We start from the raw sequence: 13,267 nt of genomic DNA, 5'->3' as shown, positions 1-13,267 counted from the left end.
AAGGTGTATGTGGGCTTGGAACAGAAAAAAATCCAGGCAATTGCTTTGATTAAGTCATTGCAGAATGTAATAAAGAGGACTTTATATGTTTGGAACTCTACTTGTCCAATTAGATTAGAGGACCACAATTAATTGCTGTATAATAAATATTTTCGCCTTCAAACCAGTTGGTTTAGATGTTACCACATGAAGCACATTTTTTAGATTCACTAACATTATTCTAGTGTTTAAAAAAAGAGGAACCTTGGCATGTTTCAGAAAGAACCCTTGACCAGTGACAAAAACCACTAACCCAAGAAATCATTGAAGCCGATGCGGTCATAATCCCAGACCTGCAGCACCAGAATGGCTGGCTGGCAAAACTCCTCAATGGCAAACAGGGACTCCTCCTTCTTGTAGATAATCTCTTTCTCCGTGGGTATGTAGTCAAAGTGGAAGACAAATCACCAGTTGAAATTGCCCTCTCCGGTTATGGAATTAAAGTGTATGTCTGTCTCCTGTTTCTCACCATCCACACCTTTAATCGAGCTGGTGCATATAAAAACTCATATGCATCTATAACAAACATATTCTTATTATTTAAGAATTATCATTTTATTTCTATCTCTTGATTATCTCACTGGATGTCTAGGCTTGATATTAATAGATGGTGGTGGAGGTACATACAGTAAACTGTCAATCCACATGTGAACATAACCCTGTCAAGCGAAACACAAAGGCATTAGAGGAAATGCTGCAACTACAGTTGGAATGCTTTCACTTTATGAAATAAGTTCTAAATTGGAATCATTACTGAAGACTTTTTGTGATATATTTTTGGCCTTTTGCCACTTTATTGATAACAGATGGGGAAAAAGGACAGGAAATGATGAGCAAAAGTGGGGGGAAACATTTGAGAACTGACACGAGTCAGACTAAACATGAGCAACACCGATATGGACTTTTCAATGGTTAGTGCCAATATCAATAGTCTTTAAAGGAGTAGTTCACCCAAAAACTAAAATTATCTCATCATTTACTCACCCTCATGCCAGCCCAGATGTGTATGACTTTCTTTCTTCTGTTGAACACAAATTAAGATTTTTAGAAGAATATTTCAGCTCTGTAGGTCCATACAATGCAAGTGAATGGTGACCAAATCTCAGAAGGTCCAAAAAGCACATAAAGGCAGCATAAAATTAATCCAAGACTTCAGTGGTATATTTAATGTCTTGAGAAAGTGTGTTTGAGAAACTGACCAATATTTAATGTAAGACCTGTTTCACTTTCAATCTCCACTTTCTCTTTCACATTCATCCACCCACTGGTTCGAGCTGGTCAAAGGTGGAGATTTATAGTAAAAAATTACTTAAATATAGATCTCTTTCTCACCCTCACATATCATATCACTTCTGAAGACATGGATTAAACCACTAGAGTCTTACTGATTATTTTTTTATCCTTCTTGGTCACCATTCACTTGCATTGTATGCACGAGTGTAGATTCCAGTGGGGATGGGTGGAGGTAAACCCCCAATAATCAAAACAAATAAGTACAACCCCCCTGATATTTATACCATGATTAATGGGAACAAGTAAATATTTCTCAATGTTCAAGCCAAATCTATGCCCTTGATTGTATGGATTTACAGAGCTGAAATATTTTTCTACAAATCTTCATTTGTGTTCAGCAGAAGAGAGAAAGTATGTACATCTGGGATGACATGAGGGATGAGTAAATGATGAGAGAATTTCCATTTTTGACTGAACTATCCCTTTAATTAAGCATATTTACTCCAAATTTACTAAAATATTTCACAAATATTTTTGTGAATTATCAATTGACTTTTTAACTGGAGCCAGCTGTGTGATAAGTGTAAACCTCACTCCCCTGGCCTTAAGAGACGCATTAGCGACTGACGCTAGAGGCTGTCGCCTTAGCCTCCTAGTTAGTACACATGCTTATCTCTCAAATCCCGCTCGGAGCTGGTCGAGCAGGACCAGTTACATAAGCTTTACACTTAATGAAGATTTAATCTTTTGTTTATCAGCCAAGTGAGCAGAGTTATCGGCTGATGCCAACAATCTTAAAATGACTAATTATCAGGCAATTTATCGGTCTGGCCAATATACCATAAATTACTAAACACAACGTTTTACATAGGCCTACTGTAAAAATGTGTCGTCAGGTAACCTAAAATGTACTTTATGTGGTAACATCTAATACAACTGGTTTTATTCAAGTCAAAATATTTATTTATAATAACTAAACCAACCTGAATGCATAAGGTTAGTGTAACCTATGAATGTATAAGAAAGGAAAGTATATAAAATGTACTAAATGACTTTTTAGGGTTACATTAAGTACAAATAACACTTTAATGTAACAATTGCAGATTCGTTTTTACAGTGCAACTTCTGTTGAGGTTTTGCACGGCACGGGTTCTGACAGTTGGTCAGAACCCGTGAAAAACTCTTTTCCCCTCCAATGTTTGAGTGGAGGGGAAAAGCAACAAAGAACTGAAATGAATTTAATCTCTTTGGAGCTGAAGGCTCGATTTCAATCGCAGTCTCATCCTCCTCTGCCTCAAGGGTCGATATGGTCAGAGGCCCTCCATCTGTAAAATGTTACATTAAATGATATGATCAAAGAGCTCTGCGTCTACTGATGCTTGTGTGAAACATTTAATCTAGGTCTCCCAAGGTCATTTTTAGTATTAAGTCAGTTCTCCTTAAGGTCCCCACACAGGTGTATTTTGCAGAGTAACAACAGCTGTAATTATATTGAGTTTTTTTGTGTTGCTTGAAAAGTGTAAATTTGCTTAATTTGCAAACTTAAAAACAAACTTAATTTGATATTTTGGTATTTAATGCAGAGACATTCATACATTTTTAAATGCAGCTTTAGCGCTCAAATACTTTTTTATGGCCACCGTACTGTATATAGAGTGTCAGATTGATAAGAGTGCATGAATTCTGAATTATAATTTACATGGTCTAGATCACATTTAAATCATGCTTGCATTTGTAACACCTCCATCTTGTGCATCTTCCATGTCATCATCTTTCTCTTCCTTAAGAAATGTTATATGTTGAGGAAAAAAAAACACCTTGCTGTTCTAACACTCAAAACATTATTTTAGCCCATTTTTAAGAATTATGCATTTCAATTTCATAACAAAATGTAATCATTAAAACGTAAAATATTTAGTTATTTTATTTTATGAAAGATTACTCAATTTAATGGAATTTTATTATGAAATAGAAATGGGTCCACCTTTTCTTTTTTTCTCTCTTTTTTTCAAGCAATCTTTAAAATTTTTTAATCATTTTTTTCCAAGTTCAGCCAATCAGTGCTCTTTTTCAAGATCAGTCAAGCTCCTCCTTTTCTGGCTCCTCCTCCTCCTTTCTTGTCATATTTTTGATTGGAGCGTGAAAATAAAATATTAAGTAAGTCGACTTTGTAAATATTACATCCATTCAGGAAAAACACATTTGTTCATCATTATTTGCAGGACAGTGTATCAAAATTTTTTGTAAACTGTACAAGTCAGTGTAATCAGCAAATTTACTGATTATTACACTGAAATTCACAGTTCTGAGGCCTGTTGTCATCGTGAAGTAGGTAACAAGTAGTTAAAAGCATGTTCTTTTCTGCTAATCTAAACTCTTATTTACGCTGTACACAGAATAATATTCATATATTTTCATCATATTTTAGATAAAGGGACAGTCATGGTACCACTGTGTAACGTTGTGCATGTGACAAATAAAAACTTTGACTATGCCCACTAAATTCAAGAATGGAGATTTTAAAAAGCCAAACTCTCACACACAAACACGGACTCATGATTGAAAGCATCCCATTTGGATATCACCAGGGGTCTTGTGTGTGCGGTGGCTGCCCAATTAATCAGAGTGATCTAACAGCAGGAGCTCAAGCTGCCGCAGGAGCACACTTCGCTGAACTCATCAAACCACCAGATTCACATCATAATCAACAGGTTAATGGGTTCAATAGGCTTCACTTAATAACTGTAGGCCATGGATTGTTAAAAACATGTGTGCTAAGTACTCATTAGGGGCTATTTCAAATGTCCAAAGGCAACAAGCTAACCCCATGGCAGCTGTCCATGGCTGCAATTGTGAATAAAAGTGTTGGGTGAAACCTCAAATACTGAAAAACTGGTGGAGGTTGGAATATCATTTTAAAACCATATTTGGTGTGCAGAAAATGGAATAACATTAAAGAAAGTGGACATTCTAGTGAGCTGAAGAAAATAGACTCAAACTTACCGTGACTAAGTTAAGAGCGTTGGTGATCACCGTGGATAGAGGAGTCTTTTTGGTAGGCTTTTTCTCTAAAATAATTCGAGAAGGTTTTGTGATGACTTCAGTCAAACACTGAAACAATACTCAACTGACAAATGTCAAATTGCAAAAGTATAAAAACTGTAGACCATACAAATACTTACAAGAGCAGTCAATGTCAATGAGCATGCATACAAGCACAATGATATACCAATATTATTTGGTATTATTGGTTATATTCAGATTATGCATGCATCATATAAATATGTTAACTGGTTACTAGAAATATGAATAAGAATTGAATTAGAGATTAAGATACAAATTCATATAAAACATGTATTTTATCAGTATGTATCAGTATTCCCTGCAAATTAAACACATGACATTGGCATTGCTAGCAACCAGTAGAACTACCAATACACATTTTCTCACTGTAACAAAGCAAACAGTTTCACCAAGTTCTATTTTGCAGAGCGTGAGAGGGTGGTGCATTTGTGAATGTTAAATATTCATATACACACATCAGAACAATATACTATGCTTTAATTTTGGCCTTAAAACCACAAACAGAAGAGATAGAGATGCTTCCATACCTTCCGTTTCTTCCCCCTCATCCTTCCACACCTCTTGGTCTCTGGAACCAAACTGCACTGGGCTTTGGACCACGTGAGTTCCTACCAAGACCTGTCTCCCAAATGCCATTTGCACCATCACAAAGATAGCAAGAGGAGGATGCATGTAGACAAGCTCTGGAAACTCCAGGTAATACAGGAACAATGTCCAGTTATGAGTTAACCTCAAAATCGACAACCATAAAGGAAATATACATTTACATTTATGCATTTGGCAGATGCTTTTATCCAAAGCGACTTACAGTCCACTTATTACAGAGACAATCCCCCCGGAGCAACCTGGAGTTAAGTGCCTTGCTCAAGGATACAATGGCGGTGATTGTGGGGATCAAACCAGCGACCTTCTGATTACCAGATGACCAGTTATGTGCTTTAGACCACTACACCACCACCACTCCAATACTGTTTCATCATTATCAAATCTTTGTTAAATGTTAAAAGTAAACATGAAATAGCATTCACCTAACCCATTTTATTATCAAATTGTGACATATTTACAAATTAAATGGGGAAAAATATAGGGTGAGACTTGATTTTACCCATTGGTAGTTGATTGGGCTATAACGAAGTGTTTTCTATAGGACAAGTAGCTGGTGAGGAAGGGCAGAATATTTGGAGGGCTTGGTGATATCATCCAAAAAGGTCTCAGAGGTGGAGGAAGTTATTATTTTTATAAAAGATCCCTCAAAATGTACTGTAAAAAGGGTTCATCTTGAATTTTAATGTTGAGTTCATTAAGTTGCAAGTTTATTTATTTTTTATTTTAATAAGCTAAAATCATCTTAAATTAAATAATCATGTGTAATCATACACTAGTATATTGTATAGCATGAAACAACAAACATTCCCAAATCAACAACAAATGAACAAAAAACTAAGGTTTCACCATTGTTGGGTGTAATCTGATTACAAAGGCATTATGAGAATCAGAATGAGCTCTATTGCCAAGTATGCTTACACATACAAGGAATTTGTCTTGGTGACAGAAGCTTCCAGTGCGCAAACAATACAACAGCAAGATAATTAAAAAATAGAATACAAATAAAAAGTGAATATAAAATATAACTAATATCAGTATATATGGAAATGCACAATAAGACTATACAGTATATATGTGTGTGTGTGTGTGTGTGTATGTGCAAATATAAATCTGTTACATGCATTTAGTGCAAAGGAATGTAGGGCAGAAGAAGAATGAAATGTTGGATAAATAGACTAAGCTCTGTATTGTGCATAATTAATACTTAATGAGATGGATAGCCTGAATGTAAAAATCGTTGTTGTGCCTGATGGTTCTGGTGCTCAGTGCTCTGTAGCGCCATCCAGTCCAAAAAGGTAGTGGGATTGGTGAGTGGGGTTAGTTACTAATCGAATTACTTTTTAGTCAGAAAGTCGTGTAACACATTACAATTTTAAATTTGTGAAATCAGATCACAGTTACTGACTTTACTATGGGTAAAGAAATGTACTGTACATTACTTGGGTTACACATTTCTAATATAATGTAGACAGGGTTTTTCCTGCATTTAAATTGTTTTGGCAGTTGCCGAAGTGAACTTTCAGACCGCTGAAGCTAAGTTTATGATATAAAGCAACAAAAGCAAGATACATTTACACTAAATATGCTTCTCATGTGGTACGCGGATGTGTGCAGGAAGACTGGTATTACTTGTGCGTCGCACAATCCACTGAGAATCTCTTGAGCAAGTGATGCGCTCTTCTCTATCCTACTACTATATACTGGAGCAAGCACATAAACCGGGCTTCTCCATATGCAAGCTCTGATAACAGGATAGTGCAGAGCTGATCACATGCGCAATTAAACTTGGCTTCCCTTGATATTGAATGCACTATGGACCAGCATCGATTACAAGACTTTTCACATCTACACACCAACACAACTAACATTTATCAAAGTAAACTTTAATAGATTTTTTAATTACAACTGTGGCAATGTGTTTAGGCTAATCTTTTTTCATAACAAATAAACAGTTTATTGTTTAAGAAAGACTACCTAACAACTGATGAGCATTGCAGCACAATGAGCATGGCAAGTTGGCTACAATGTAGAATAAAAGTCTGGACCTTTATAAATTATGAGGAAAGTCTTGTGTAATATTGTAATATATTTCCTGATGATGTTTGAAAAATAAACTGGCCTGGTTTGGCCTCAGATATTCCTAGAATCACAAGGACTTCAAAATAATTAAGAGTCTGATAAAATAAAAACAATGTTGTTATGGAGAAGGAAACATTTCCTCATTAGATGAACAGTCCCAATTCAGTAAAGCGGTTTACTCATGAATATTATAACCCTTTAGAAATAAGGTGTTAAGTTAGTTTGATTTCCCACAGCACATTAAAGTACAAAAACTGCTGAATCAGGCACCACCGAAGACCATTTTTGACCCAGGAAAAACCCCAGTAGAATACATTTAAAACATTAATTATGTACACACATGTGCATTTAGAAAGTATTCAGACCCCTACATTTTGTTCACATTTTGTTATGTTGCAGCCTTATGCTAAAATGCTTTAAATCATTTATTTTTACCACATCGATCTACACACCATACCCCATAATGACAAAGAAAAAAAAATGATTTTTGATAACTTTGCAAATGTATTAAAAAGAAAAACTGAAATATCACATTGACATAAGTATTCAGTATTCAGACACTTGTAATTTAGCTCAGGTGCATCCCATTTCTCTGGATCATCTTTGAGAAGTTTCTACACTTTGACTGGAGTCCACCTGTGGCAAATATTATTGATTGAACATGATTTGGAAAGGCACACACCTGTCTATATAAGGTCTCACAGCTGAAAATGCATATCAGAGCAAAAACCAATCCATGAGGTCAAAGGAACTGCCTGCAGAGGTCAGAGACAGGATTGGGTCGAGGCAGAGATCTGGGGAAGGCTACAAAAAAAAAAAAATGCAATGAAAAAAAATGGAGAATAGAGACTACAATTCTGCCTAACATCTAATTTTGTGTTCCATGGAAGAAAGTCATTCGGGTTTGGAACAACATCAGGGCATGTAAGTGATGACAGAATTTTCCTTTTTAGGTGAACTATCCCTTTATATACGTACATATTTGTATTCAAGTAAATTACTACGTTATTAAAAGCCACAGCAGTCCAGTCATACCTATAGAGAGCTCAAAAATCACAGGCTTAGAGCCACTAGAAGGATTTACCATCATCACCTCAAAGAAAGAGGCAAATAACAAACATTCCTCTATCTCACCTGTGAAATTCTGTATGAGAAAATAACGGATACACAGTTGATTAAATATAGTAAAACATATATTAAAATCTGAATAGTAAAATAGTAATTCAATCTGAATCAGTGCATCATGGACTGTTCTATCTTCTCCTACAAGGCAAACATGGTCACTGACCTCAGGAAGAGTGTGAACTTCCTCCACTTCCACTGTGATTACTGCTGGTACCTCAGCACTGATGTCATCAGATTCCTCCGCAGGTCCACTGTGAGTCTGTACTTCTAAATAAAATCACTCTCCTTTCATGACTAGTTCATTTCTCCTTGTGTGTGTGTCTGAATTGATTCATAATTCCACAAAAACATTACATCGTGAATCATATTTACCTTACATATTTACCTTAAAGCTGAAGTGTAATGTATGTGCCACTGATCACCAAATGGAATTGTAAATATGATATCTTTTTTTTTAAATATCACAGAAAACTCTTCGATTGGTTGAGCAAGTGTTGCTGTGTTAGGTGGGGTGGATGCTCAAACAAACACAGCAATGCTTTAAAAGCCCACAGAGCCAAAGTGGTACACTTTGAGGTCAGCAAACAAATCTCTTCTTTATAGCTGACTCTGCAGGGATCCGAGAAAGTAGAAAACATTACACACACATAGCTTTGAAGGTTAAGTGTATAATTCATACACCACTAGTGGCACCCAACAAAATTTTAAAATAATAAATGTCTAAGTTCAGGCACAAACTAGGTTCTTTGAACTTATTGTGTGTTAGCCAATCAGCTCGCTCGCATGTGAAATGTCAAGCCAATCGGCTCACAGCTTTGAGCTGATAGGTCCTCTAACGTGTAATCAGTCTTTGCATAACATTAAAATAAGTAAGCCGGTTTACCTGTTAGAGTTTTCTCTAAAAATGCTATTTGCTCAGGTGGTTGCTGGGTTTTTCTTCTACCAGCTTGCACGATAAGGTCTGCTTTTGGCCTAGACACATAGAAGCGCGTCTTTAACAAGGTAAGTAGTAGCCTTAAACAGGCACTGGCACACATCGCTATCTTAGGTCATTAGTTTAAATAAATCCACACATAGCTAGGCTAAGACAATAGTCAAACAAGCTCTGGTCTTTCCAGGTCCAGATACACATTATGAGTCAGGTCACTAGTCATTTTAGCCATTCGGCCAAGCAGGCTAAGTCACATATATCTAGCAACATACACTTTGGATGTATAATTGTATTTATGTCTAATTGTGCAGCAGCATGTCATACGTGCGTTATGCAGCATATCTTGTGTTTGTCTAATTGTGCAACAGCAGCGGCATGTCCATGTGCTTAACCTAGCATGTCTGCGTATGTTCTAGCAGTAGCAAGTCTCTGTACTTGCTCTGCAGCAGCGACAGCAGCATATCAGATTTAGTCCGGCAAGACCAATAGCCTATAATGCATCATGTCATCCCCACATTAACATTCAAATTTTTTCAGAGAGTATGTCATGACTCATCTGTTTTCAAACAGGTTTCAAACACTTCCTGTATCTGCTATAGAGTAAACAGATATTCCAGCCCCAAACTTACAACGGTTGAGCCAGTGTTGTTACGTCAGGCCTCTCAAATAAGCCTCATTTTACCTCATGTATTTACCTACATAATCCATAAAGGATTACAGAATCTATGTATCACATATTAGACATATCAAAACAGATATTTCACTTTGTGCTGTTGGCACTAACTTCCTTGTCTGTCCTATTATTCTCCTTGGATTTTCAGCTCATGCATTTGAGAGTAAGCCTGCTGATTTTGCTCTTCACATTAGCAATGGTCTTACTCTCTGTCACCGCATCTGTAGGGGAGGAATAAACCTTGACAGCTAGTGAGAGTTGCATTCTGCCCCTGTAGAAAATCCCTTCATCAGTCCTTCATTAAGATCTCGGAGGATATTCCTCAGTGTGAAGTTTTGAGGAAAGCCATATATATCAAAGCTGGCTCAAAGATAGGGTTGAAATCTGTCGAAAAGAGTAGAAAAAGGGGGAGTATGTTCCTGAGGGACAATAAGGAGTGAGTGAATATAAACAAGAATGAGATAGAATTTTAAAATAATGAACTGGAGTGACATTAATAGTGAATAAGATGATGTTAAAAAATAGAGAAAGCAGATGCTGTTCCACCAGGAAGCTGTTTTCCTCAGGGGTAAATAAAAGACTAAGGTAGCAAGAGGACACTGAAATGTAAAATGCCTGATGTATTGAGGAACTCATTTGCAAGGACAGTAACGGATTACTGTGATGCCCGAGGTTTAACAGAACATAGTTGCATTGCATATACTATATTTATAATATTTATTATTTAATCCTGTGAGCAGAACTTCAATATTTAAATTACATTTAAATGTACTTCAATACTTCAATTACATACTTCAATATTTAAAATTGAAGTATGTAATTTTTCATAATAGTTTAAAGATAGTTAGCTACTATTTGTAAGAAGCTCGTAGAGCTAACTACTTTTATAAAAGTGAAGCTTGACTTTGTGTGTTTAGCCACTGTATGTCATGAGTAGTTCAATTGGGAGTCCATGAATACAGTGCTGTGGTGTCAATGTAGCATTTACAAAACTGGGCAGGGGACTTCCACATCCCTGTATAGTGCCAGCAAGTGTTGAAGTCATGTTGTTTTATGCATTTTTGAGCCATATGCCAATATGAGGACATTTGTTCAGGTTTAATGCTCTTTGTATTAGCATTCTAATAGAGAGTCTATTATGCTGGAGTTTTGGGGGTTAACATTTTGGTGAAGAATGGCACTTGTTCTTGGTTTGAGGATGGACTTTCACATTCAAGAGATGCTTTTGAGTGCTGCTAAGCTCTATAGGCAGTTGCAATCACTGTCCTTGCACTTGATCACCTGGCATATACTAATGATTACTAAAATAAATTAAGTTGGACCAACATAAGAAAATCAATTGAAGAAAATCTTAGTAAATTGAGTTTGACTAACCTAATGAAGTTGAGTTTAACTACAATAGTACATTGATTTGTCCTATTCCAATTATGGTGGCTCAATGAAACTGACTTAATCTAAATGAGACATTATATTGCTTGTAAAAACATTCTCAAATTCAATTAAGTAAGGCTATTGACTTTTGTTGAATGTGTATTTTACCGTATTTAGGGGTAAGAATTCACTTTTTTCCCCTCTGATTCCTTGGGTCATCCCTGAGTTCAACACACCTGCCCAGCAACATTTTCAGCCATGTTGGATTTTTGAAGAAAAAAAAAAAGATAGAAAAAACTGCAACAAATTAACTAAAATATAGTAATTCACTGTGTATAATATAGTATACAGACAATATTATGTTTATTTTAAGGGAACAGAGAGTTTCAATTTGGCTCCTGGCTCCATTTTGAACTGTTCTTAGAAAAGAGAAGCTCTGTCATCAGAAGGGATTTTTTGGAGCTGAAATGTTTGCCAACAGCCTGTGTTGCAAGACTCAGAAACCAGTTCAAATAGTGATGGCACCTCAACCCATTTAACAAACAACTGCACAGCCACATTAAGGTGTGTGCCACTTTTGTTGATGTGAGCACTTTGATGCATACAAGGACCTGCCATGGTAGAGCATTATGAGGAAATTCTGAACAAATGTTTTAATTCAGATCATTGTGTTTTAATTCAATCCACTGACTGATAGACCCTGGGAACAGGGAGTTGAGATGATTGTGTTGAAAGCCAAGCTGAAGTCCACAAAAAGGATCCTTGCGTATGTCCCCGGTCTGTCCAGATGTTGCAGGACATGATGCAATCCCATGTTGACTGCATCATCCACAGACCTGTTTGCTCGATAAGCAAATTGAACGGGATCTAGAAAGGGTCCAGTGATGTCCTTCAGGTGGGCCAACACCAGTCTCTCAAATTACTTCATGACCACAGATGTCAGGGGGACAGGTCTGTAGTCATTAAATCCTGTGATTTTTGGTTTCTTAGCGACAGGGATAATAATTGAGAGTTTGAAGCAGCATGGGACTTCACACTGCTCCAGTGATCTATTGAAGATCTGAGTGAAGATGGGGGGCAGTTGGTTAGCACAGGAACGAAGGCACGCTGATGAGACGCCATCTTGGCCTGAAGCCTTCCTTGACCTTTGCTTCCGAAAGACACGGCACACATCGTCTTCACAGATCTTGAGTGCAGGTTGTGTAGCAGTAGTGCGGGTTGCATGAGGTGTTAATGTTTGTGTGAAGCTCTGTGAGCTCATCCAGGTCTGTAGCTGCAGCTTCAAAAACAGAGTATATGTAAATATGTGGAAGGAATAATGGATAAATCATTTGCACTCAATCACCATGCACACCTTCTCTGTGTTTTCATGTGCTTTCCAGTCGATGGGGAGAATATGGTGGAGGATGCCTTAATAAGGCTCTGCACCACACTTCAATTTAACAGAAAATCTTCTAAATCTCAACATATCAAAATATTAAACAAGTATTCCACTTTATATTCATCTTGCCGAAGAACACATAATATAACACTTCATTTTAACATTTACCCTACCTGTCGAGTCTCAGGCAAAGCATGCTGGCATCTCAGCATAGTTTCAGTTAACCAACCAAAAATATTCATGTTGTCCCAAATCAATAAGATTAAGTTACTCTGACAAGACACTTCTCAACTCCAGTTAAACACTTTAAACTCAGTTACCTTGGTTACATTAATTTTGTTGAGTAATATGAACATGGGAGAATTGAGTAAAACTGAATTTAGTAAATATTTAGTGAAGTTATAAAAATAAAGTCAAATTTTAGGTCTGCTTTAAGGACTTATATTTGACTTTAAATAAAATAACCTCTAATAAAAAGGCCAGCTTGGATTCAAATTACTGAAATAATTAACTGCAAATACAACTTTTGTTGCAGACATATCCATACAAATACACTGGCCGCAAAAATACTTGGGCATTTGCACCACATTTAAAAAGAATGCAATTTCTCATTTTAAAGACAACGTTAATAACATTTGACAACGTTAATGTCAATGTGGTTACCCTACTAGGACACCTGTGTGAACTGACTTCACATCCAGTTAAAAGCACCTTGGGACCAGCTGGTTATAGTAATTGCAAAAAT

Source organism: Xyrauchen texanus, chromosome 39 (assembly GCF_025860055.1).
Source record: "Xyrauchen texanus isolate HMW12.3.18 chromosome 39, RBS_HiC_50CHRs, whole genome shotgun sequence".
Taxonomy (NCBI): domain Eukaryota; kingdom Metazoa; phylum Chordata; class Actinopteri; order Cypriniformes; family Catostomidae; genus Xyrauchen; species Xyrauchen texanus.
The sequence above is the reverse complement of the archived record's forward strand: the minus strand, read 5'-3'. Positions refer to the sequence as shown.